This window comes from Rhododendron vialii, chromosome 8a, assembly GCF_030253575.1.
Source record: "Rhododendron vialii isolate Sample 1 chromosome 8a, ASM3025357v1".
Lineage (NCBI taxonomy): Eukaryota > Viridiplantae > Streptophyta > Magnoliopsida > Ericales > Ericaceae > Rhododendron > Rhododendron vialii.
Window position 1 is genome coordinate 637,252 of NC_080564.1, and position 10,861 is coordinate 648,112.

At 37.4% G+C, this 10,861-nt stretch overlaps 1 pseudogene; it reads left to right on the plus strand.

Moving 5' to 3' along the window:
- The first annotated feature begins 1,739 nt into the window (after positions 1-1,739).
- LOC131336215 (ribonucleoside-diphosphate reductase large subunit-like) lies at positions 1,740-4,729 on the plus strand (annotated as a pseudogene).
- The last annotated feature ends 6,132 nt before the right edge of the window (positions 4,730-10,861 follow it).

Sequence of the window (10,861 nt, forward strand, 5' to 3'; positions counted from 1 at the left end):
TGGTGTTTACAAGGGCGTCACCACAAGCCAACTTGATGAATTGGCCGCCGAAACGGCTGCTGCCATGACTGCAAACCACCCCGATTACGCTTCTGTGAGTACTTCCTCTTGTTGGTCATTACCAAAAGAATTAATGTCGAGCCAATGAATCAAACCAGGAGAACACACCAAATTTTACTTGGTTCGGTATAATTTGTTTTTTAGCCAAATTGTCCTACTCCACGGCAGCGAATCTAATTTTAATACAAAATATCTAAAATATCCAGCACTTCTCTTCACTGTTAAGTAGTTTGATGTTCTGGGTTTAATGGGCGTTGACAATTGTACGATTTGGGGTTATTAATATTTGAGTCGGTTAGAATTCCACTTTGTAGATTTTTTTGTAATGGGTTAGTTTTGTTATGCTAATATACTGATTTTGGGTTTTGGGTTGGTTCGGTTTCTTCGGTATTGTTAGGTATTGGTTACAGGTTTACCAGTTAGGTCTATACTAGCTCCTACGTAGTTGTGTTTATTTTTTTTTGCCTTGGATCTTTGGATCTTGGGTATGAATGTTCAACCTGATTGAATATTGAATGCAAAGACTTAATTTGCTTTCAATGGTGGCAGGGAAACACAAACATATGTGCAGTTTGTGTGGGCCCCTTGCCCCTTTTGAGTGTGTGTGCAAATGTTTGTGTGTGTCTTTACTTTTAGCATTTTTGAATCGCTTTTTGACATTCAATATACATATAGGAGTACTTCTTTTTTATGGATGTTTACATGGGGCGATAGTTTTGAGAGTAATATGCTTAAACTTTTTTGGCACAGCGGGCTGCAAGAATTGTTGTTTCAAATCTGCACAAGAACACCAAGAAATCATTTTCTGAAACGCAAGTGTGTGTGTGTGCGTCACTTGTCTAGTGGAGTATCCTTGTTTCACTTTTAATTTTTCACCATGGTAAACTTTATCTATTCTGGGTCTGTCTCGTCTCCCTAGGATCAAAGACATGTACTACCACGTCTATGAGGGATCTGGACAGAAAGCTCCATTGATTGCGACGATGTTTATGAGATAATCACGAAGGTATTTTCAATTGTCGATCATATATTAGTGTTCAATGTTAGGTTTATATGGCATTAGCTGTGAATTCAATTCCTAGTTTGGAAGTTGACATGAATGGAGCACTTTATCATGCTCATCTGAAGTTATTCAAAGTTCATCCAAGCCTCTAAAAAGTCAAAAGAGAATGTGTTTATTTTGCTGAAATGCCATGAAGTAAGAATTTCCTGGTGAACATAGTGATGTAGATTGTAGGCTTTTTGTATTCTTGAACTGATCATTCAATGAGATCTCTCTAATGAATTATGTTGGATATGTTGATACACACACTAACACTTGTGTATAATAGACGACATCTAAAAATGTGGCGTGAATTCTGCAAAACTCACTGGGTTGCTGAAAAGGACAAAGATCTAAGTCATTCAATAAAAGAAAACTATGGCATAAATTGTGCTCTTTGATTTATAGCTACCGCATTTTCATCCTTGCTTCCAATTGTTAATTGTGAAGATCGGACTTAGTTTTGTTTCATGTTTTGAGTGGTTGCTACCTTGTTATATTGTTTTGTTTTAGTTGCTACGTTCTGACTATTATCTTATGTTTTTGCTTCTAAAATGTAGTGCATCAAACTAGTTCACCTATTGCTAATTTTTTTTCTTGCTTAAAGTGGTTTATGCACGGCTGATGAACCTTTTGGATGTCTCAACATGCTGCTCGCTTGGACAGTGTGATAATCTATGATGGGGACTTTGACTTTGATTACTTTGGCTTCAAAACCCTTGAGAGGTCATACCTATTAAAGGTCCAAGGGAAGGTTGTGGAAAGGCCACAACACATCTTGATGAGAGTTGTTGTAGGGATCCATAAGGATGACATTGATTCAGTAATCCAGACGTATCATTTGATGTCTCAGAGATGGTTTACTCATGGATCACCCACACTTTTCAATGCAGGGACACCAAGGCCTCAAGTATGTTAAGCATTCACACATGACACTGTTGTACACGAAAACTTACTAGTATCATCAATTATGTTACCCATTACTACTCACAGTGGTAGAACCAATATTTAAACCTAGGGCTGCCGAGCTTATATAGTTTTTTCTTGGGTAAGTGGTGTGCCTCAATCGTTTGCCGGTACAGACATAATAACGACTTGGAAGGAGATTTCACAAAGTGTTTGCTTGACAGCATTGGATATTAAGGCCAATTGTCTGTGGCCATTGGGATTTTTTTACATTCCTAAATGTCTTGATCCAACTATATCTTTTTCTTGACAAACATTGAATTGATCTGGACAGTTGAGTAGCTACTTTTTGGTGTGCATGAAAGATGATAGTATTGAAGGAATATATGAAACTTTGAAGGAGTGTGCTATTATCAGCAAGTCAGCGGGAGGAATTGGTGTCTCTGTTCATAACATCTGTGCTACAGGCAGCTATATCCGTGGAACAGATGGGACATCTAATGGTATCGCTCCAATGCTACGTGTTTTTCAGTTTGGACTGCTCGGCCCATTAGGTATGGGTGTTTCTTGGGCTTGGCCCATTAGATGTCGGCTTGTCCCAAACAGGTGTGGGCTTGTCCCAATGGGGTTCCCTTGGTTGGTTTCTTGCTAACCTCGGGTTCGGATCTCGGATGGGTATATGATTATTCTTAGCTTTGTTAACTCTAATGGGTCTCCGGTTAGGGATATGATGCCATCATTCCTTATTCCTGTTAATCTTTGTAACAATTTCAGAGATTAAAAAACTTTGCTGCGATGCTGTGTATCCAATTTTTCATGCGATTGTCAGCCTTGAGATGCATTTCAAATTTTGATTCTCATCTGTGGGCTTCCTTGTATGGTTGTGTTTCTTGGGCCTTTGAATTTGTGCCGATATTTTAAATGCTCACAAATTATGTTTATTTTGAAACTATGATATTTAGGGATCCTTCAACCAGATATGTGGGGGGTAACACCATCAAATCGATGGGATTGGAATGCTCTGCGGGGTATTATATCAAAGAATGGGGTCAGAAATTCACTTCTTGTAGCACCTATGCCCACTGCTTCAACCAGCCAGATTTTTGGAAACAATGAATGCTTTGAACCATATACCCCCAATATCTACAGTCGCAGAGTACTAAGGTTTACTTTGCCTTTTTATGCTAGTGCGTATCTTCTAAGACCGAGTCTTCTTTGCTTCCATATAGAGCTAATTGGTTCTTTTCAGCAGCGAATTCATTGTGGTGAATAAACATCTACTTAATGACCTAACTGAGATGGGCCTTCGGTCACCTGCTCTTAAGAACCAGATAATCTTTGAGAATGGCTATGTGTAGAAAATTCCAAAAATTCCTACCGAGCTAAAAGATATCTACAAGTATGGATTTTCCTTTAATGTTCTTTTTCTGCTTCCCCTTCCTTTCCTCTTCATTATCATCCATTTGGACTAAATATTTCATGCATCAGAACTGTTTGGGAAATCAAGCAAAAGACGTTGGTTGATATGGCTGTTAACCGTGGATGCTACATCGACCAGAGTCAAAGTCTGAATATACACATGGACCAACCCAATTTCGGGAAACTTGCTTCCTTGCACTTCCATACGTGGTCCAGGGTAAGAACTTTATCTTTCTTTGCATCCTGTGGTTTGAGATTTAGAGGAATGAGTTTGGCATGATCCAGTTGTCACGTTTAGTAGAAGAGAGTCTCCATTATATGGTAGTTTATGGATTCTTGGTTCCTGGATATGCTAATAATGATCTGTTATCGCAATTATGCCTCTTTCCATTGTGCTGACTTGCCCGTTACATGATAGGATGGGGGTCGTATAGTTACAATAATCAGGGTTGAGTGTTGTCTTGTGGGGTGATCATTATGGAGGTTATCTTTTTTTAACATGATTTTTGTTTATTGTGATGTTGTTGCACTCTCTCTGTTGCAAATTCTTGACTCGTGTTTCTTTTTTTGAGAATTTTTGCAAATAGTTTGTCCTAGTGGGGAATAATTATTGTTGGACCATTTGGTCGTAAAATTTCTTCTTGGTTTTGAAGTGCAGCTAGTCACTTAATGCAAACAGTTAAATTATAGATTGGGACTATTATAGGAATGCTCTGCAAAATATGCTGATCCATTTTGTTTCTCCTTCCTCTGTATTAAAGGATTTGAAAACTGGGATGTACTATCTCCGATCACATGCTGTAGCCGATGCCATCAAGTTCACTGTGGACACTTCCATTCTTAATGTAATGTCTTTCTTTAAATTACTTGGGAATACAATATTTCTCATTATTTGAATTTACTTTGTATCTTATATTAATTAAAAAGCCAATAATCGTTTGCAATACAGGAGAAACCCAAGATTGCAGACGATGACAAGGATACTAAAATGTCTTAGTTGGTATGTTCTTTAACGAACCGTGAAGATTACATCGCTTGTGGAAGTTAAGAGTTATACTACGAATGACCAAAAGGTTTGCTACCTTGACCAACGATGGAACTTGGCCATGGTGATACTATTGAGGGTTTGTAGGTATGAGTTCTTGAAATTGTGATCAAATATTGTAATGTGAAGCCTAAATGGCTGAGAACTTCTTTGTATAGGTGCCTCTTAAGTTAACTATGTATAATGCTCTAACTTGGTGTTTGAGAACTTAAAGTGTCAATTAGAAATGGGAATGTGGCTGGATTCTAATGATCCCTTTATCTCTGTCCGAATTATAGTTCATCTGTTTTGTTATGGGTTTTGGGCTCACTTGTTCATTGAAGCCCTAACACAAACCACCACCGTCACTTTACCACCACTGCTACCACACCTCTGTGGCTCTGCCACCATCATTTTAACACCTCACAACCACTATTATTTAGAATGGTAGTGGTAGTGGTAGTGGTAGTTGTGGAGATGTGGAGTTAGTAGTGGTGAAGCGACGATGGTGGTTATGTGGTGGTGAAACACCAAAAAATCTAAAATCCTAGGATTAATTAATGTTGGTCTAGGTGGTGAGGTGGTGGAGGAGGAGAAGAGAAGGCGTGGTTAGGGAGGAGGGAGGAAGAAATGGCCATGGTTGGTTTGGTGGTGAATCAATTTAGTTGTCGCTTGCTAACCACTGGTAATTAGTCTCCACTCTCCAATTACTTTGCCAGACGGACGGCGCTTAACGTGCACAAAACACTAATTACATAAAATTTTATACAATTCGATTTTTTTCATTTATTTATAATTTTGGATTTCTAGTAACCGTAATTTAACCATTGTCAAAAAGCGGTGGTCAGCATTTTTTCGGTGATAAAAGCAGTGAATTTCATTATTCTGGGGTGAGATTGTGCGCGTGATAATAAAATCAACACTTTGGGTTGCATTATAAGATTCAATAATTCTCCACTCCAATAACCCTTGGTTGGCTTGGTCGTTGAGGCCTAAAATTAGAAGTTTGCTCTCTTCAAAACTTTCAAGTTCGAAACCTTAAGTGTTATATCAATTTTTATGGAGTCAGTCCATACAGAGTTTTGCTCCGATTTTAATTGGACTCCTCACAAGTAGACGGTGCATTGGACTCTCAGAATTAGTCGGTTCAAACCAACATACATTGACAAGAGGTTTGTTGAGTTTTTTTTTATTTATTTATGGTCCCGAATTGCAGGGTATTACTTTGAAATTGCAATCTTTTGCGCAATAAGTCAGGGTCAAACAAGTGGCACTCTAAATTCGGGGTTTGAACCAAAAAAGAAGAAGAAAGAGTCCAAGCACTTGAAAAACTTGGAAGTAAACAGAAACATAAAATTCAATAATTAATTATCCACTTGCCAAATGGGTCAAATGTTGTCTACATAATCAACCTTGACATTAGTTAGACCATGATTAATGCATATCCTCCTTGTTATATGCCGAAGTCGAACAGATGTTTGGACTGTGTTTCGCCGCCCCCATCGTGTTTTGATCAGTTCTTTTAACTACTTTTGTTATTAGCTTTTAGCTTTGATAATTATGTAGATTATAAAGAAAAAATCTCCCAATATACGCTCACAAAAAAGTAAAATAATGTCCGATAAAAAACACCGCAAAAAGCTAAAAAGTGATGCTAAATATGCTTATAAAAACGGTACATAATTATGCATTCTCCGCCAGCGATTATAGTTCATATCCACAATTTTTGCAGTACGTAATTGAGATCTACTTCACTGATGTCTATTTAGGTTATATAGTTGGTTTTTGAATATAGAGCTCTCTATTTTGTGAATAGTAGTAATTGATTCCGTCTTATGTGTCGAAAGTGCATCCCATTTGGGCCTCCATTTTATAGAGTTTTTTTTAGTGTGTTTTGACATTTTAGATATCTGAATCTTGCAATTTTAAAATTTTGTTAGTTATGTTGTGGCCTTCTCGTATAAGAAAGTCGTTGCGTCCCTTGCCTTCTGCCGTTGATTTTCAAAATGTTTCGATGGACCGGTACGTATCAGCATTTTTGGGCTCTTCCCCAAGTCAAAACTCGCAACAAGTTGCATCCGTATCATGGTTTGGCATGTGGTGCTGATAGGTTCTTGCCAAAGTCTAGATTTTGCCTAGTCCACTTTGCTAAAGGACAGGAAAAATTATTCAGTGTTACTGGGCGCGCTTAATCTCGTTTCCCGAAGGAACATTTGCGTGGAATCCATCACCAAACACATGAGAAAATTGAAAGTGGAAGAAATTCAAGACACAGATGCATGTGTGGTACATACCTTAGTTAAGATCATAAGCGTTTGTAACAAGGGCGGTCATTATCAAGTTTATGAAGATAATTATTGTTTTTTGATAACTCAAATGTCTTGACTAGCTTACACGCACATCGACTAGTTCTAGGAAACCAATTCCACCGACCGTTCGTGAGAGTCTCAATTAAAATAAAAGTAAAGCTTCGTATGAACTGACCATAAAGGAATCGGTTCCAATGTGCTTATTATTATTATTTTCCATCACATATCAAACAAGGGAAAATTGTTATTTCACTTGAATGTAGTCCCTACATGGGGTCAAGCTTGCTAAGGGCGCCGCTATTCGCAGCCCTCTATTTACTCCCGTAGCCCACTAAATTTCGGTAAATGATTGTTGAAAATCATAAATAACATTTCGGTAAATTGCTGTTGAAAACAAGATTATATTTCGGTAACTACATGTCGAAAATATGTTCAACTTTCGGTAAACAACTGCCGAACATGCATTTTCGGCAAACATCTGTTGAAAAAAATATTATATTTCGGTAATTGGACGCTGAAAATATATCTCAATTTCGGTAACTAACTGTCGAGTATAATTGAAAATTTTTAACGGGCTATGGGAGTAAATAGAGGGCTGCGAATTGCAGCGCCCTTCTATTTCTTGAACATTCAAATCGAAATATTATAAAACGCATTCATTTCAAAATGGGTAAATTTCACTGACCTCCCCTGAGGTTCCTGACAAATACAGAGACCTCCCCTGAGGTTTCTGAAATGACACTAACCTCCCCTGTCAAACTTGTCGGGTCACAGTGTTAACAGCAGATTGATTTTTTACTTTTTTGCTCCTGGAGTTCACATTTATACTTACGTTTCTTTAAACTAAATATCTATACATTGTGATGGATGTCACCTCCCCAAATTTAACCTACCCATCCTTTTTTTCATTCTCTATAAATCACCATATCCTGTAATAAATTTTTTTTTTTTTACCGTACCCATCTTTACAATTTCAAATGTGAACCTCTATATTCAAGCCCTAAAAAATGGAGGATTGAACCCTATTGCAGTAAGTATGAAGCATCCCAAGTTCCCGACAACCGCTGAGCTTGGGGCTTTCGGTGAGTCGAGGTGATTTGGAAAATTGAAGATGGGTCCAAGCTTGTTTTTTACAAAGCCGAAGCCATGAATAAAAATTGCTTGGGAATTTTTGCTTGTGGCCCTGATTTGTGCTATTTCCCTACAGCTTTTGGGTTGGTGAAACTACGTAATCTTTTTGTTTCTTTATAAGTTGAATCTGTGATTCCTTACATCCACCTCACTCCACGTGTAAACGTGTGAAACGGTTGTGGGAGGGGCTGTAGGAATTAGTTTGAAGTGCGCGCAAGCAGGCCCGGGACGCCCTGCATTACCCAAAAAAAAATCTGATAATTTGATCATTTTCATACATTTGCTTGTAGTGGGTATCGAAACCCAAGTAGTGTTTTTTAACAAATTTATCTGTCTCTATAATTTTATTTCGAGAACTTGATTGTATGTCTTGATGGTGTTTTGCTTGCTTTGACATACATACATATACATGTAGTACATATAGCTCATCCACAAATAAATCCATAAGCATGAGGCCGGGTGTGTTTACACTTTTAAATTTTGTATTCAGGTAGATGCCAAATACCACTTGTTTCTACTAAAAATATGAAAAATACCATTTAGACAACAAAGTTAGTTAAGGGAAATGAGTTGTTTTGAATAGTGGGTCTTTTTGGACTAAAATACCAAAATTATCGTTTAGACACTAGTGTGAACTCACTCTAAATGAGGATATTCACTCTTTTTTATACACTCTTAGGCATGTACTTCCTCCGTCCGTTTTTAAGTGTTCCCTACGATAGTATATACAATTTTTGGATCAAAATGTAAAGCACTTTTGCGCAAAAGAAAAAATTCAGTTTCTTTCCACCAAACTAAATATCTCAATTCCTTAAATTGGTGCAAAAAATTTGTAAGAATTATGCACGAAAGTACTTTATTTTTTAATTCTGAAATCGCATGTTTTCTCTTTGGGTAACCTTAAAAATGAACTAAGGGATTATCAATTTGTGTTTTAAAAAAAAAGGTGTAATGAGGGATTATCAATTTGTGTTAAGAAAAAATAAAAAAGTGTAATGGGTTGTAGGTGGATGGGTTCATGATTAACGTTTTTATCTTCAGTGCAATTGCTAAGGGCAATGTTGGTATTAGATGTGGTCAAATTGATGATCTCAGCCATTTCCGTTAAGTACTTTGACAGTCCATTAATGAAGAGGGGATTCTTGCATATTGTCAGAAAAAGCAAGGGAGGTTAATGTCATTTCAGAAACCTCAGGGGAAGTTTCTATAATTGTCAGAAACTTCAGGGGAGGTCACTGAAATTTACCCTTTCAAAATTTCAACCTTCTTTATCATCAACCGCACCACCCACACACTCCTTCTCCACTCATGAGAACTTTAAAAGTCTTCTCTGTGTGTCTTTTTTTTGGCAGTTTCGATTTTTTGAATTTTGACTTCGACTTATCTCAATTTTGAAAGTTATATACCATAGAATTATTCCGCGCATGCCATTTCTCATAATCGGAATAATTACGTTGTGATTGAAGTCAACGGTTGAGACACTTCGGGAACTCAGAAATATCATTGGGTGCACAAATGGAAACAATAGTGGAACACAACTACCGGGGCAATTATATTCGGAATCGTTCAATGTACGAAACTTCACGTGCATCGAACGAACCTAAATGCAGTTCCGTCTGGACTTTGGTCAAACTTCAAACCAGAGTTATGGGCTGTCTGGATCAGTATTGGGCTTTCAATTGGACTCCTAAGAACCTATGCATCCCAATTTTCCCACTAGACTGTCACCTAGATTAATAGGCCCAAGCTCATGATGTCGGCCATTCTCGGTCTCCCGCTCCCAACACCGACTCACCGAAAAAGCTGGAAAGCGGCCACCGCCCCAAGTTTGGGTTGAGTTCACACCCAACTCCACAAGTGGTTGACTCGCAAACCCAAATCTATTAAGTACCCTCTTCACATCAACCGCATTTTTATAATTCAGGTGTTTAGCCGGTTAGGTTATCCACGCCTTGACCGTTACATATATTTAGCGGACACAAAAATTTGTTAGAGACTAAATATGGAAAATGTTTCCATTAAATACTAGCATTGTCTTGTACCGACTCAAGTTGAGGTGAGTTCACACCCAAAACCCCTAGCGTTTGACTCGCAAAACCAAAAACTAGTGCCCTCTTACATCAACATCTAAATACCAGTAAAGGACACTGTAATCAATGGGCAAGTGTTTGACACAAAACCAAAAACTAGTACCCTCATACATCAATATCTAACGAATGGGTTTTAGAGCCCGTTCCAGAACACCTTCTTAAAAAATAAGTACTTATTTCACATTTTTTAACTCAAAAATAATGTAAATAAAAAATAATTTTTTAATTTTTTTGCACCGTATTATAGATTTCATCAAGATCTTTCAAACAAGATCCATATTGCATATTTTTAAATTTCATTAAACCCATTATTTTTGAGCTTGAAATTGTCTTCTTAAAAAATAAGTACTTAAAACTCGTTACGGAATGGAGCCTAATAGCTCAGTTGAGATTTCCTGGTCCTCCCCATATGAAGGCTAGGGATTGAGATTCATCATGAGCGTTTAAGATTCAGGATAATAGATAGTCTCTGAAACCCACTGTGGACTAACCCTACTAACTCTCCGCTAACTCCCACTGATGTACACAATATTGACACAAAAAAAAAATCAAGTACTAAATAAACGTGCAAAATTAAAATAAAAGATACTTTCCTGACAACACATAGTGTGTCACACATTGTCTCAACAATTAATCTAATCCAAATGAGGCAATATGCCTTTACTATGAAGCATGAGAAAAATATGGGACACCTGAAATTAAATTAATTTGTTCATCGGTTAGAGTTACAAAATGAAATAGACACATTGCAACAGGGAGCACAAAATAATTTTACTCGAATTTATCCCGGCGAGATTCATTTTATAGGTATATTAAATTCTGTGTTCGTTAAATTATCTTTCTTTAATCAAAGCAACTTGCTTCATTGTGAAGGAGGTGG